General features: G+C 32.3%; 1 long non-coding RNA gene across 1 annotated transcript; it reads left to right on the forward strand.

Moving 5' to 3' along the window:
* Nucleotides 1-13,832: 13,832 nt before the first annotated feature.
* LOC149898961 (uncharacterized) lies at nt 13,833-14,608 on the forward strand. The gene is made up of 2 exons (XR_016457954.1): nt 13,833-13,918; nt 14,053-14,608. It is a non-coding gene; the product is annotated as an uncharacterized LOC149898961 (long non-coding RNA).
* The last annotated feature ends 2,921 nt before the right edge of the window (nt 14,609-17,529 follow it).

The raw sequence follows: 17,529 nt of genomic DNA on the forward strand, positions 1-17,529 counted from the left end.
TTGTATATTTTAGGGAGAAATAACGCAATAATTATAATATTACTTAGCGGGTATATGTTGTATAGTTTGAGTAAATTGAATAAAAAATGGTTATTGGCACAAATTATTGCCTTTTTTCATACTTTATGCTTATATGAAGTATTTCTAGTTATATTATTTAAGATATGATGAAGAACGCAACGCACATGGAAACTTTTTGTCTGAAAAAGTATTTTGAGTGATTGATTTGTTTGGAAAATTGGCGGAATTTATTTTTATTAGCTAACTTTGCTCTGTATTTGACGAAGAAGGGAATTATTATATGCCTCTCATGAGAGTATCTTTATACTTAAGTTTTTTACAATGCGAGTAAAGTTAGGGAGCAGAACTAGTTTAGTTATTGTATTCGGAGTATTCTACAAAATATAATTTCCGTTAAAATACGCGTTTTCATAATAAGTATTAATTAATAACTGGTCAAATTATTTTATTTAGTGTCTGCACAGTTATCGAATTTAGGCTATGATTTAGTTAAGTCCTTCTTGGTGCATAATGTTTTTTATTATTTTTCCTTTATATTTTATTCGCTAGCGTTTGGAACTGCTGTTTTCTTTTTGCAATTTGTTTAGTTGCTACTTAATTTATAGTGTATTTATTTGATATGTGTATATTTCTTTTTATGCGTATTTATTGCACGCCTCATAAGCGAAGCGTTGAGGTGGGTACTACTGTCACTTCGCGCAAAACATCTGATTTTTCAAACTTAAAATGTCTTTATGTATCATACATTGCACTTGTAAGATAATACATACACACACATATTAAGAAAAAACACTGTTTTTAACGTTCATGATATTTTTGATGTCATTTTTGTTATTTAAACTAGTTAAAAAACAGTTTAAAAAAGTTCTGTCTTGGACGTCCGTGTGTCTGTATGTGCGGATCCTTTTTCTTGTTAACACGATAGCGACCGAAATACTTTACTAATCGAGTCTTTTTTTTTCTCTTACGCTTGAGTATGCTCAGGAATAGAACCCTTTCATTTTTCAGGGTCTGATTCGATGTGGTTTAATTGTTATTAAATAAACAAAAATAATAATTAATAGATAATTATTAAAAAAAATTATGAGGCGTGCACTTTTGGATTTTCCAAACTATTTAATTTTATTGACAGAGTTTTTGGCGACAAAATTTCGCTTAAAGATTAAATATTAGTCGAGAGGTTATGCTTATAAGAGCGGTCACCCATCAGTTGATTGACCGTAGCTAAGGTTGCTTAACCTTTTTTTGACTGGTATTTTTACGGTATTCAAATATATCTCGAATAATTTAATTGGACAGTCAGCATAATATTATAGTACCTATAAAAAATACATTTTTATAATAATGAAGAAAACAAAGTTCCACACAATATTATCATAGATATTTTATTGTTTTGAGTGTTGTGCGTTTGTTTTTTTGTAGAAATGAATTTTTATTTACTGTTAAATAACGTGTGATAGTTGTCAATGGCGTCTCATTGTTTTTATTTATTACATGTATCTTGACGTATTTTCAACAAAAATTATCTATCGTTTTAAGTGAATAATATTCATATGTACAGTTCGATTCAAACTTAATGGCGGCTCGGAAGTTAGGTGCAGGTGCGGGTGCGCACAGGTCCGGTATCGTCCCGCTAATATCTAAAATTGTTTTCTGCGCATCGGATCGTACGATGTTCCGAGACGCCATTAAGTTTGAATCGTACTATAGAAAAAAATCGATCATATTTTGATGAGTATGTTTTAACCAAACAAGTTATTTTCCAGCCCTATTCCATAATCAAAGGCATTCCGCGTTTCAGACTGGTTTACGCTAAGTTACGACGACTGATCATTGAGTATTTTTGTACTGTGACTGAAACTCCATGTTTGCAAGTGTTGTAAATAAATATTGTCAGAAAAGTTGGTTTTTTATTTATTTTCCTTTTGTAATCTTCTAGATATTAGACTTAGTAAGTGTCGCTAATTTTTCTGAATTAGGTGTCAATATACCTAAATATATTTTTTTGTTGGAATCTAATTCAGAAAAATTGTTTACTATGTTTGATAAACTATAATAGTTCGTGAATGTAGAGGAAATAGTAGAATAGGTAGGTAAGTAAAATGCATTTTTATGGTACAAATAGCTTTATTTATGGTCAATGGATAGGTAATTCGCCTTATAATAATATTACACGGGTAGGTTTAACATTTCTAACAAATACAGCAATATTCCACATGCTTCTGGAGAATAGCGTCAACATCACGATTCAGAATTAATAAGGGTAAATATATAAAATACTAGAAACTATCTTCCCTTATTAATGCTAATGCTGATATTGACAATAGCTATGTTTCGTAGACACTGAAGATGTTATTTTGCTATACCTAGGTCTATTTTTTACATGCTACAAAATCCTGATAAACAAAACACAAAAAAAAATACATAGATAACACGGATAGTAGTTAATACCTACCACATGTAATATAATAAACAATAATATACTAAATAGTAAATACTACTTAGGTAATTACGAACCACTGGGTAGGTATATCTAATCTTATATATAAAAATGAATCGCAAAATGTGTTGGTAAGCGCATAACTCGAGAACGGCTGAACCGATTTCGATAATTCTTTTTTTATTATATTCCTTGAAGTACGAGGATGGTTCTTATGTAGATAAAACGTAAATATTATGTACCACGGGCGAAGCCGGGGCGGACCGCTAGTAATGTATGAAAACGCTTAGCTTTAGTGATTGGTTAAAGAACGCAACTGATTTTATATTCATAACATTTCACACAATGTTTATACGATATCTACAAAGAAAAAACCCTTCCGAAATTACCCCACATCCACCCACATCACATCATCAGATCACGATGCACAATAAAACAACATTTTTTTTTATAATATTATATTTATAAAGAAATGTTATGAGAACGTAAAGGTATCCACCATCGTACTTAGATAGGTGACTTTAAAAAGATTTTTTTTTAATTATGAAGGCATTCTAAAACAATACAAATTCTGATCAAAGGAGCGAGAGATACGATACCAACCCTTCTTTTCAGTCTTCCTTCCATTAGCACCTTGAAATTTTAAGATCACTACTAAAATTTTCAATAAATCTTCTGAACACCAGTAAGCAATATTTAGAAGAATATTCGACTGAATATTTAAGTGGATACTAGCAAATCAACAGCGAAAAGTTCATGTTCAATACTTACCAATAATGGGCTCTCCAAACAATAGGCGACGTTGGCCCAGCAAAATATGATCGTTGATGTGACGACTCTATTATGATTGCCTCTACTCGCCCAACGCTGCCCATTGTGTGGAGGGTCCATAAAACACTTTAAGACAGTAGTGTATGTTCCTGTAAAATCTGACAGTAAAATGAAACGATGAAATACTTACAAATGATTCTTCTTCGAAGTGCAGATATTGCTGCTCAAATATACCTACAACCGATCATCTCTTATAAATAAAATGCATCATTATATAGAAGAGAGGATCGACTGAACATCTAAGTGCACAGGAACTACCTAGATTAACGGAAAATAAAATAATAACAATATAATCAAAACATTTTAGTCAAACAAAGTTACACCTGTCATATAAACATTAACATGGACCAAAATAGTTTTTTGGTCCATGTTAATAATAACCATTTACTATTCACGTACCATTTTTATACAATAGGGACACATCTTCAGAAGTGCTATTATTTTTGCACAAATACCAAAATCATTATCTCCTGGAAACATTAATAATTTTACATGTTTAGAGAGAAATGACTTAATATTTGAGAACATACTTAAGTGTTGTAATGTTTTATGTTAAATAGTAAATACTATAAGCACAGACTAATAATAATATACTACGTATACAACTATAAGTAAGGTAACCACGGCTTTCGAGCGTGTTGTTTCTTTGAATAAAAAAATATCTTGTAAATATTCACAGAAGAAATGAGACAGGTACTTATAAGTTTTAGATACTACATCCAAATTAAGATTTATTGAGTGTACTATGTTACAAACCTCTAAAATATTTCTTAATTTTCAGTTTGCCTGCTTTTATGACTTAGCACCTAAGGCAATTCTTCAAATTGTCTAGCCATTTGTGCAATTATGGTTACTCCTCTACCGACGGATCTCTTCATCGGATCTAAAAACAAATAGTTTCTAAGTGAAAACAATTATTCGAGTGAAAAGTATTTCATTGGACTTACCTTGAGAAGGATACTTACCATCCGAATGAATCTTCTTCTTCTTGTTTTCCTATCTATAGACCTATGCACTTGAAATTTTGAATTTTAAAACCAGCTTATTGCGTTCCCATTTAAAACATGAAGTCACGAATTTGCTCTTCCTAAATGTTACCTAATCATATTATTAATCGTAAATGTTTTCAAATTAATGCTGACAACCTATTATAGAATGAACACAATAATTACTCTCTGGATTCGAACCAAGAAAAATTCAGTTACAAAGTCTACTGCAGCTCTTTTTACGATAGGAATATTTACTAGGTACTGCGTACTGCGCTTGATACTACCATAGAATATGTATACCCTTATCATTAGTCTGTGATAGTACTTATTGTTAAAAATGTTAGGCTAAGACCAAATTCGCTCATTAATATTATTATTATTATTATTTTATCATTAACCTATTAGGGCTCCGAGAAAACCTATTTATAATTATGTTGGGACTTTTTCCTTTATCTGTAATATACCTAGCTTTTAACCAAAATTTAAGACGGGCTGTGTTCACGGGAAGTACCCCGTAGATTTTGCGAATTGTAGAAGAAATAAGAATTTTGTAATTCTACCTTGCGAATGTCGAAATTCGCGTAAATTTGCAGCATAAACGGCTGTATCTTTTGATTTTGTTCAGCTTCAAGGGACCGAATTCACCACGTTCCTGAGAAAAAGAGTGTTTACAACTTGACAGACAGACAACAAAGTGATCCTATAAGGGTTCCGATTTTTCCTTTTGAGGTTCGGAATCCCAAACAACAGAAAATAGTCAGTGTAGTATTTTTGTAATATCTGTAGAATAATTCTTACTAGTCCTTACTATTAGTTCCCAAATAGTACTTACTAATTTTATTATAAACTAGCGGTCCGCCCCGGCTTCGCCCGTGGTACATATTTACGTTTTCTCTACGTAAAAACCATCCTCGTACTTCAAGGAATATTATAAAAAAAGAATTATCGAAATCGGTTCAGCCGTTCTCGAGTTATGCGCTTACCAACACATTTTGCGATTCATTTTTATATATAAGAAGAAGATATACGTTGCGTTATGTGCGACATGCGTCTATCTTTACACTACACAGGGACTAAAATTACGAGGAAATACGAGTGAATAAAATATAGGTAGTCATGTAGGTAGTCTACTTTTTACCGGAGAAAAAAACGAACAAGAACGTCATATAATCCTACTCTGGAATCGAACCAGAAAAAAATCAAGTTAGTTTAAAATCAGTCGATGCAGAAAATTGTAGGCTGTAACAAAGTTGGCTCATTTAAGTAAATAGGGGGATCGCTATGTGATCACAACAACTTCGTCATTCAAACCGAGAAAGCTTGCTATTTCTATGAAAACCGTTAATTCCTATGTAAAATTCTTTATTTCATATTCACAGTGTAATTTAATGAATTCATAGATCGGAGTAGGTGCGCTTAATCCGAAAACCCCATCCACCCCAAAGTTTTAAAATACTTTTTTCAGGCAAAACGGTACTTTTCCTCACTCCATAAGCGATTTTGGTCTTTGGGCCTAACATAATATTGTACGATAAACAATCCCAGAAACCTCCCCATATATTGCATTGAATTTAAATATTGAATTGAACACCACCCCATAAAAAACATCGCAGGAAAACGTGTAGAGCTTATCGGAAACTTTATTTTAATAGTTAATAATAATTATTCGAGTTGCACGACGTTCACGTTTAAAAAAAAAGAATTTTGTATATTTTATAGAGTTTGAACTCGATAAAATCGGTAGCCGGTAAAAACCACGTTCGGAAACATAAACTACTGCAAGTTTCAATAATGCGCGTAGGTAGTTAAGTATATTGCGACAATCTTCAACGTACAAAATTTTAAATAAAACGTAGTTACACCACGGAACAAAAAATGTTATTTACCAATTACCATTCGTCTCTTATATCAGAAAAGTATTACGTGTCTTTTGTTCTGAAATGCAAATTAAAATACATATTAGATATACATATTTATTAAACTAAACAGAACAACAATGAGAAATTGATGGATGATGATATTATATGTATATATGGTGATGGATGATTTATATAATATACTTATAGATATAGTAAGTATATATATGTACATACCTACATAATGTGTACATATATGATGGATTTTAAATAAAAAATCATTGGTGCCGAGCACACGTATCAGAAGTGAAACTTCTTTGACAACATTCAAAGATACCAAAATTGTCACCTTACTCCATGACGTGACCTTGAAATCATACTCTCAACGCGCTTAAAGAAGTTTCACTTCAAAAACATGAATAAAAACAATACTGGAAAATCTTGACCCGACCGCATCAGATATCTCAGCTCTGCTGGTTTCTTCATTCTGCCTGCATGCACCTGTATGAAACGTATATATAATATATATGTATATAATATATATGTATATATTATGTAATATATATGTATATAATATATATAGGTAGTTGTATATGGAAGATGAAGGTAAAAAAAATCCAACAAAATCAGCGTGTGTACCGAGCACATGTGTGCGAAGTGAAACTTCTTTGGCAAGATTCAAAGATACCAAAATTCTCGCCTTACTCCATGACGTGACGATCTTGTGACGAAATTGTCAGGACGTGACCTTGAAATTTTACTCTCAACGCGCCCAAAGAAGTTTCACTTCAAAAACAAAACTTAACAATATTTTCTTTCTATTGCACGTAATATCATAACTCAATCGACTCAATCGCTCAGCTCAATGTTGATCAAGATTTAAAATTTTATTCCGGGCTTCGAAAACGAGAAAACTAGACACGAGTGCGAATATCTCATGGAGGAAGGTTGGATCAATAGGAACGATAGGAACTCTGTTGTTTTTGGCACTTCTTCGTTGATTCGCGCCAATTTCTGTGAATAATTGAAACGTTTGCACTTGGGTTACTTTAAGGCAAACAATAAAATACACTTTCTTATTACAGTTTTAATTGCTACATCATTAAATTGTAATAAATTCATTTTCACATTATTTACCACTCCACTGCACATCACACCTTGGACTTTTTAATTTCGGTATTTCGAATTTGAACCTTCTTCTTGTGATACAATTTAAATAGGTATTTTCTGTTTTATTTTAATTCTGATCTCTAATAGAACGAAATCGTGAACGCCTGAGAGAGTTGAATGAATTAAATTTAGTTGAAATTTTAACACTCCCACATTTATTTGCAATTATTAATTCCTTTTCCGAGTTTTTTCATTTATAAGTATTTTCATTTATTGGTCTTCTAAACATCATTTCTTAGCTTCTTGCTTCTTGTCGCTCTTTATCTTTTACTATCTCTATCTCTCTAACTCTTGCTCATAACTTCATTACTTGCGAAAATTTATGAACTGAAAAAAAAAATCAAAGCATTTTAATATTATTACTATTTTATCTTAGACTAAATTAAACATTCATATTTTTTTTAATATATTATATTGGATGTAGTATCTATCTACGACTTATATCTCAACAAGTTATATATACATATAAAAGACACAGAAAATATAGAACACAAAACTTAATTTAAAGTCAAATATGTATGTATTAGGTAACTGATGCAATTGCTGTTTTAACAAAAGCAATTCTTTATAAGTACCACTATCATCGTCAAGTAGTCCTTTGTAAGGAATTGATTTAGTTAAAAAAAGTTTTGAAGAAGTAATAAAACTTCATTCTTCTTTATGTCACTTATCTTGGCTTGAGTCTTCACTATTCAGTTGCATTCGACGTTTTCATGTGATTATGCTTACATTCTCAATAGATCACCTCTTCATGATACTGTTATATATAACAAAAGAGATGAGCCACTGAAAACATAAGCTTATAAACATATACAGAGCTTACATAGGAGATCTTCTAGGAAAACTTCAAATCCCTGTAATTAAACAGTAAGTAGGTACACCGATCGTCGAGACGCACAGATTCTAGGCATCGCCATATGGTGGACGTTCCTTGTACCAGGACAAAGCGGTTCGGATTGACATTTTTCATTCGAAACGCAAGGGACTGGACATGGGAACATGCTCCGTCTGTGTTCCCCGACAAGTATCTTCAAGAAAAAAGTGAAGTACCTTCTAGGGATGCGCGCTCCATAATTTTTAAAAGAGTGAAAAATTCTTACCAACTTTCTTCGATTAACCTCTTCGAACTCTAAGCGTAGTAATTCCCTCAGATTTCCAACCGATCATCTCTTCCTGATAGTGTTATCCATATGAAGAAGAGATGAGCGACTGAAAATTTGAGTGTCTCATATAGCAGCAGCAGCAGTAGTAGACGATACTAAACAGACTATACTATACAATGCACCCAAAAAAGAAATTAAAAATTAAAAATTACATCATAATATCATAGATACAATTAAAAATTACATCATATCATAGTAGGTCGAAGGCCGCGATTCCATCTGCAAGAAAACTTCCGCAAGAAATATCTGACAGTCTGTCCGACAGCTGCAGCTTGCAAGTCGAAAACATGTAGCAAGTGCTGGTTTAAACTTGCAAGCTGCTGTCGGACAGCCTGTCGGATATTTCTTGCAATAATGAATTTAAATAGAAGAATAGATGCTACTCCTACTCTTCTCCTATTCTTCTTTTTCTTCTTTATGTAAAAAAAACGTAATATTTTCGATAAATTTCTCTTCAAATCTTCTTGTTCTTGAAATCGTCGTTATTGCACTCAAATATCCAATCGATCATCTCTTCCTCATAATACTGAACCACATAATGAAGAGATGAGCGACTGAACATGCAAGCGCATCTAAAACATAAGACCTTAGTACATATAATTACATGGATACAAAGTGAAACAATTAAAAGTTACATTAGACTAAAAGAGTTTTATTTATCTGTAATAGTCTTTATCTATAGGTACTAATATTATAAAGAGGAAAGGTTTGTAATTATGTATGTATGTATGGTTTTCACGCATAAACTACTGGACCGATTTCAATGAAATTTAGCACACATATAGAGGGTAACTTGAATTAACACGTAGGCTAGGTTTTATCCCGGAAATCCCACGGGAGCGGGAGATACGCAGGTTTTTCTTTCAAAACGCGGGCGAAGCCGTAGGCGGAAAGCTAGTTTTATTATATTTTTATAATAAAGAAATATTTCATCGACTTCGGAACTTAGTACACGTGTATCGGGAACCTGTGGCTTCCTTCATAACATAGCTTTATATTTAATCATAACAATAAATGTTTTAACCCTTTTTGGGGCTCTGTCCATATATTGGAAATTGAAATGAGTTGATTATGAATTAAAAAGAATTATTTAACGAGTAAATCTTACACAATTCTCTATGTGAATTCAATTAACATAACAAATCTTATTATAATATTTTGATAGTGCTGCTCAAATATTTTATCGATCGTTCTCTTCCAGATAAGTAGATAAATATTTAGAAGAGAAGATCGAATGAAAATTTAAGCGCACAAGCCAATTTTCATTATTTTCTTATTCTTCAAGAGTAGGTAAGTACATATATTATATAAAGATCATTTATTTTTCCGCCTTGATCGTTTTACATTTTCTCGTGTTCTAAAACGTAATAAATCTAACCAATCTGAAGGCACAGTGTTACAGATTTAATCTGAATAACTATGCCTTTAAAATCGGAAAAATATAACGCTATTCTTCTTCTCGCAGTTAATGCAAACTTTTATATAAGTATCTTCTTCAATATCCTCTATTTTATTTAAGACGAAACGTAATAAAATCGTGTTATTTTTTTCTTTTTCCTTTCGATCTCGACTTCAGGCAAATATTCCTGCAGATTGATTGGGCCATATTATGTAGACGAATTGATCAACCGAAGGGCCAATTTTTCAGTACAATAAAAAAATGTTCTGTGGTTAAAACTTATTCTTCGAATATCGTAACTATATAAACAACAATTTCGAAAATGTGTTAATCAAATATAAAGCTGTAGAGTTTGTTTGTTAGTTTGTTTGAACGCGCTAATCTCAAGAACTACTAGTCCGATTTGAAAAATTCTTTCGGTGTTGGATAGCCCATATATTATCATCACGCTAAGACCAACAGAAGCGGAGCCACGGGGGTGAAACCGCGGAGCGCAGCTAGTTGTTGTATAAAGCTTTATTGGACGGATAAAATAATCTTTAACCGACATTTAAGAAATCAACCCAATAATCAATATCTACAAATGTAGGTTTCTAGATACTAGGTACTATCATTTAGAAGAGATGAAAGAAGCTACGGTAACTTATGTTCCTATGTTTTAAAACAAAATATTTAACTTAAATCCGCCAAAAAAAATCGTATAAACAAGTGTTTGTAGGTATTAATAACAGACATCGACCTCTTATAAATACTTCCAAATAACTTAATACCATATACTTAACAAGTGTTTCTTACTGTCATTTGGACATAACAATATTTACTTAAGTATATACATTTTGGAGTAAAAAAATTAAAATGTAGATCGCAAGCAAACAAAATCGGGCAAAACTGTTTGCAAAAAATGATCATTAGGTATTTTACTTCTATCAATAAATAACAAGTTAATTTTTTTATAGTATTTAATCATTTATTCTTCAACCGTCGTAATTTGCTGCTTAAAAAGCCAACCGATCGCCTCATCTAGTAATTGCTATCCAATGGAGACAAACGCCTGAATAAATAAGAGCATAAAAACCATTTACCTACATAAATAATTCCAAGAAAAAATACAATATACCTAGAAGAACTTTCAATGTAATAACTTCCTTTGCCAAAATCTGTGGCAATTTCGAAGATCATTAAAATTTAAACAGATATCTCTATACTCAATAGTTAATTGAGTTATCCTGAAATTATTGTATGGAAAGCAATTCTTTCAAACTCAAACTCAAACTCAAACATTCATTTATTCAATTAGACTACTATTTAGTAGCACTTTCGAATCGTCATTACATAAGTATTTTTAACATTTACCACCGATTCGGAAAGCAGTATCTATGGAGAAGAATCGGCAAGAAACTCCATAGTTGCTCTTTTAAATCATGTCAATATTACATAATATGTAACTTATATCTAACTACATAATAATATATCATAATATGCCAAAGAACTGTCCTGTGGTTTTTACGCGACAACCCTCCATGGGTCTTTATCGTCCATATATTCCTGAATACTGTAGTACGCTCTCTGAACTAGTACATTTTTTATATAAGTTTTAAATTTAGAACTACTAAACTCTTTAATATTGTGAGGAATTTTATTATATAAGCGTATACCTTGACCCATAAATGAATTTTTAACTTTAGCTAATCGGAAAAATGGCATTTCAATTCTATTCCTGTTCCTTGTGCCATAGTCGTGTCTATCTCCTACTCTTGTGTGTATGTCGGAGCTTTTGTGTACATGCAAAATATTATTAAATATATACTGTGATGGTACAGTAAGGATACCAGTATTCTTAAAATGATCTCTTAGTGAGTCCCGAGCACGTAAATTATATATAGAGCGAATGGCTCTTTTCTGTAATATAAATATAGATTCTATATCTGCAGCCTTGCCCCACAGTAGAATTCCATAGGACATAATGCTATGAAAGTAGCTGAAATAAACCAATCTAGCTGTATCTTCATCGGTGAGATGCCTTATTTTTCGGACTGCATATGCAGCTGAACTGAGCTTACCTGCAGCGGTGTTGACATGGGCTCCCCACTGTAGTTTCTCGTCCAATGTTAACCCTAGAAATACAGTAGACTCAGTAGGATGCAATACCTCCCCGTTCAAGGTAATATCTCTGTTTAACTTTTTTACATTAGGAAGTAAAAATTCAACACAAGTGGTTTTTTTGGCATTTAATAATAAATTATTGGCAGTAAACCATTTAGATATGTGTAAAAGAGCACTGTTTACTTCGTCAACATTTGGGTTATGCCTATCCACATTAAAAATTAATGAGGTATCATCTGCAAACAGAACTATTTCACACCTATCCTGCAAATAAAAGGGAAGATCATTGATATATACCAAGAACAAGAAGGGACCTAAAATTGACCCCTGTGGAACACCAATGTTAATTGACGCACCGCTAGAACGTTCTCCATTAACAACTACAGTCTGTATCCTATCATGCAGGTATGACGCTATGAGGTTCTGGGCTTTTCCTTTAATTCCATAGTGATTAAGTTTACGTAACAAAGTACAATGTTCAACGCAGTCAAATGCCTTGGAGAGGTCACAAAAAATCCCCAGAGCATTTTTTGAGTTTTCCCATGCTTTATATATATGTGTTAGAAGTGCAACTCCAGCATCTGTGGTTGAGCGCCCCTTTGTGAAACCAAACTGTTTGGTGTGCAGTAAATTATTAGATGCAAAATGACTACTCAATTGGTTTAAAATTAACTTCTCGAATACCTTACTTAATGTTGGTAAAATAGAGATAGGTCTATAATTGTTACAGTCTTCTTGATCGCCCTTCTTAAATAGAGGTATAACTTTACTAAGCTTTAGTAAATTAGGAAATGTACCATAGTCACAACACTTATTAAATATGAAAGCTAAATTTTTCGCAATATTTTCTATTATATTATTAACTAGATTTACGGACATTCCCCAAAGATCACAAGTATTTTTTAGATTAAGCGTCTTAAAGGCAGTAACAATATCACTAGCAGTTACGTGTCGTAATTCAAATAATGTACTACACCCCGCAACATGGTCCCTCAAAAAGGTTTCTGCAAGTGCTGAAGACGAATTTAAACTATTAGTAATAGTAGCAGGGACACTACTGAAGAATTCTTCAAAAGCAAGAGCAACATCAGCACTTTTGTCAATAACCCTGTCATTATTTACAAGTTTTATGGTATTACTTGATTTGCTTTTACCCATTTCACCATTAATAATTGACCAAACTGTTTTAACTTTATTATCAGAGTCGCGTATTTTTTCTTTGATATATAATCGCTTTGCAGTAAAACAAACTTTTTTAAAAATTTTTGAGTAATTTCTAACATAACTAAGAAAAGATGGGTCTTTATTATATTGCTTCATACCATATAATTCATAAAGAATGTTCCTGCACCTATGTATACTAGCTGTCGCCCATTTACTAAATGGTAAATCCTTGGTAATATTTAAAGATTTAACTTTAAATATTTTTTCAAATTCATTATGTACTAAATTAAAAAGATTTTTAAACATTTCACAAGGACTGTTAGGATAGGATTGATCATTTAGTACGGGCAGGTTTTTATTAATATTATTCCTAAACTTATTAATGCCTTTTTTAGTTATAGGCCTAACATTAATCCTTTTAAATGTAGGTATGCAATCCCATTCAAAAACTACTTTCTGGCCACAGTGATCCGAAGTCAATGTATTGAGAATATTTTTCTCTAAACAGATGCAGTCACAGTATATATTATCAATACAGGTTGCAGAAGTAGTTGTTATTCGTGTGGGTTCGTTAAAAAGTTTATATAGATTAAATGACTGAAATAAATTAACAATTCGTGTAGCCGTTTGTGTTTGTAAGAGTAAATCAATATTAACCCTTAACTTTCAAACTATTATAATTTTTTCCCCTAGTGACTTATTTCCTCCACCGTCTCAGTACCTTCCTGCAGTGACACGGGCCCCGAGGTAGCGAGAGGACGTGCGCCTGCGCTGCGTAATTGGTAAGTTATTACGTCGAGTGAGTCCCATGGACTCATACTAGTGAATTAAGTAATATTTTATTTATTTGTTACGATTCTTAAATGTTGCTTATTTGATATAAAAATATGTATTTTAATTTTTATTGTTTTTGTAGGTTTGTAAAATGTAATTTGATGACACGTCTGCACAGTACACGTTTGCCACGACAACTTCGCTGCTCGATTTCATATATCATGAAAAGAGACATTCCTGAAGATGCGAGCCACTCTGAAACCGAAGACAAGTTACCTAGGACAGAAAAAAAGTATTGTTATCTATGTAATTACAAAAAGAGAACAAAGACTGCATATTTATGCACTAGATGTCTGAAGCCTGTATGTTTGAGTTGCTCAAAAAAGGTATGCCGTCGTTGCCTGTAATCGGTGGTAATACCCCATGCACGTTTTTTTTCTTTGTATAGAAGCGTACATTTTTGTTGTTTATTTTCGGTTTTGTATTCCTTTAGAAGTCTTATAAAATTAAAAAGAGTTATTAGTTAAAAATATTTGCTATTATTGTAGAGCTTTGAAAATAACTCTGTTTTTTAAGACTGTTAGAATAAGTTTTTTTTATTTTTAAGAGTATTTCAGAAGTTTATCCAGTTTTGTTATTTTTTTGTAGTGCCTTATTAAACATTTAAAAATAATAATAAAGAAAATTAATAAAAAAAAGAGTTTTATTTGAAAAAACCACGCTAAGAAAATATATGAGTCCAGTGGACTCATGGAAGTTGTTTATGTTAGCAAATTTCACGTAGTGAATTGAGGGTTAAAATCACCACATACTATAACTTTTTTTTTACTCCTGCCTAGACGCTTTAATATTTCTTCCATGACTGTCTCAAACATATTATAGTCACTGGAAGGGGGTCTATAAACGCAAACAATAATATAACGCTCCAGCTCCACACAGGACAGTTCAATGGTCCGTTCTACAGAAAGACTAACAATGTCAGTTCGTTCTTTACATTTTACACTATCATGTACAAAAATAACAGAACCTCCGTGAATAGCCTGTGTCCTAAAGTATATACTTTTTAATTTGTAATTTTCAATATTTACTAACGACTGACATTGTTTAAGCCAATGTTCTGTTACACAAAATATTTTAATATTGTTATCATTCAGAAACAATTCTATTTCTAACAATTTGCTAGCCAAGCCTTGAATATTTTGATGCACAATGGAAAAAGACTGCTTAGCTGTTGTCTTATATACTAGTTTAAATCTAGCTTAGGGCTAGATTGTCTGTCTACACTTAATCTAGGTTGATGTATAAAATTACTACTACATAAAATTATAGTAGATTGATGGTCTGATACCGAACATGTACCAGACTGGTTAATATTATATGCTATTAACATAGCAAGTTCACGCTTATATCTATATGGCAGATACACTGTATTCTTTGTCAAAGTAAAAGATTTAATACATGAGTTAATGTCAAAGTAAATAAATGCATCACGATGATGATTTGTTAGGTTATACAATTTTAAATTCATATAATGAATTAATCTATTTTGTTCTTGTGTTAAACCAGGTAGGTATGGCAAGGTACACAACATAAATTTACATTTAGTCTTACTACTAATATCTAACATTTTTTTTAATCCTACATCAATATCCTTATTATTTATATTTAAACTGTCCCCATATAATATAATTACAATATTATTCTTTGAATATATTATATTGTAATAATGACTTCTTCAAAATTTTCTATTGTAGTCCTCGTTGTAATGGAAACAAGAATATCCAATCGATCATCCCTTCCAGATAATAATATGAATCAATATGTGAAAGAGCTGAGCGACGTAATATGCGAGTGCCTAGCAGCCATCTATTTGTTGTATGTAAATAGAGCTGTAAAAATATTATAATTGATAGACAAAATATATTTTTTTACCAAAAACAAAAAATACTACACTATAACAAAATATACATTGATTTATTACATTAATAATTTAAACAGTAGTAAGTAACTAGGTACTAGGTAGGAACAGTAGTAACAGTAGTAACAGTAGTAACCTTATCTATAAGTTTTGTTATGTATCTTTAAATCCGTATCTATAATTTAATGATTGTTTTTACTTCCTATAAAGTGAATATGAAAATTTATACCATTTTCGATTAAATAAATTTATAATTTCCTGTCAAATGATTATTGATTAGTTCAGCAAGTAAACCCAAACGTAATATAATATATGCCTTCTTATATCGTCTAGACTCTAGACTCTAGCGTAAGCGTTTCGACTTTTTTAAATTGTGTAGATATTTTTGTTTTTTAGGTAATATCCTTACTAAATACTAATAGATAAGTATATAATAAATACAAAGGTTTAGCTTACCTTTATGTGGCAATGGAGCGATTTTTGTGGAGAAAGGAAGAGATGGGAACTGAGGATGGGCTATCATTCCCATGGGAGTTTCCTCTGATTACGCAGGTAAAGCCGTGGGCGGAAAGCTTATAGACTACAACAGCCCCCCGTTTATCTACAGCTTACGTCAATCTCATACATTCGTATACTATTCTATTGAACGCTACGCTAACAGAAAGCCACTTGCATAGGGGGGCAGGTTTCCGACCGCGGTTTTCTCCCGCGTTTTCAAAGAAAAACCCACAGTTCCCGTTCCTGTGGGATTTTCGGGATGAAAAGTAGCCTATGTCTTATTTTGGGTCTTCAGCTACCTACCAACTTTCATTGAAGTCTGTTTTTGGCACATGTATGGAATCTACACTATAAAGTCTGTACTTATAGCCTATACCTATAGGATCAAATTCCGTGCAGAAAATTTTCGATACCTTACCAGCTAGCTACTAGTTATTATTCTGTGACCATACATCTTATTTTGATCTCGTGCGACGGTATCTCCATCTACATTGATTAACGCTTCTGTCGCACAAATTCATTTTGAGATAAGAATACAAAAATACTGCTTGATAATGACAGATGGCGCTAAAATAAAAAAGTATAGTATAAAAGTAGTAGGTACCTATTGTGTGTAATCTATGGTTGTAACTAACTAATCTGTGATTTTATCATCATGGAATACATGCCACGAAACAAGTCCCGTAGATCTCCCGTAGATGCTGTCGGCGCCTAGAACGTTGTTGCCAGTATTATTTAATTTAAACGCCCCTAGAGTTGGGAAAAATAGAAGTGAAAAGGGTTAAAAAATGCAGCTTCATTGTTATGTTGAGCATGAATATTTATTTAATACAATTAATGTATCGAAAAGACAGAGAACAAATCATCTATCAGTTCAAGTGTGAATTGAACACACATTTATTTAACTATTGCAATGCAATCCTACATTTCTTTTAAAGTGAAACTTTTATTACATCGTCTCAAACTTTTTGGTCTGTGTAGCGCATGTCGCGTGTATCGCGGCTGCCGAGTAGGTATACCTACTCGGCAGCCGACCGTCACGCGACATGCGCTACACAAAGCAGTGTTCGGAACCGTTCGAACAGTTTCACTTTTACCGTGGTTTCATAAAACCACACAACATTTTTTTCTATAGGTATCAAGTTACATTGATAGGGGCTTAGATCATTAAGTAAAGGATAGGGGGGAACTTGGTGGCCTATA

The sequence above is a fragment of the Colias eurytheme genome, chromosome 21 (genome assembly GCF_061535395.1).
Source record: "Colias eurytheme isolate Ceu_HAF_F1 chromosome 21, ilColEury1 Martin Lab GWU primary, whole genome shotgun sequence".
NCBI lineage: Eukaryota > Metazoa > Arthropoda > Insecta > Lepidoptera > Pieridae > Colias > Colias eurytheme.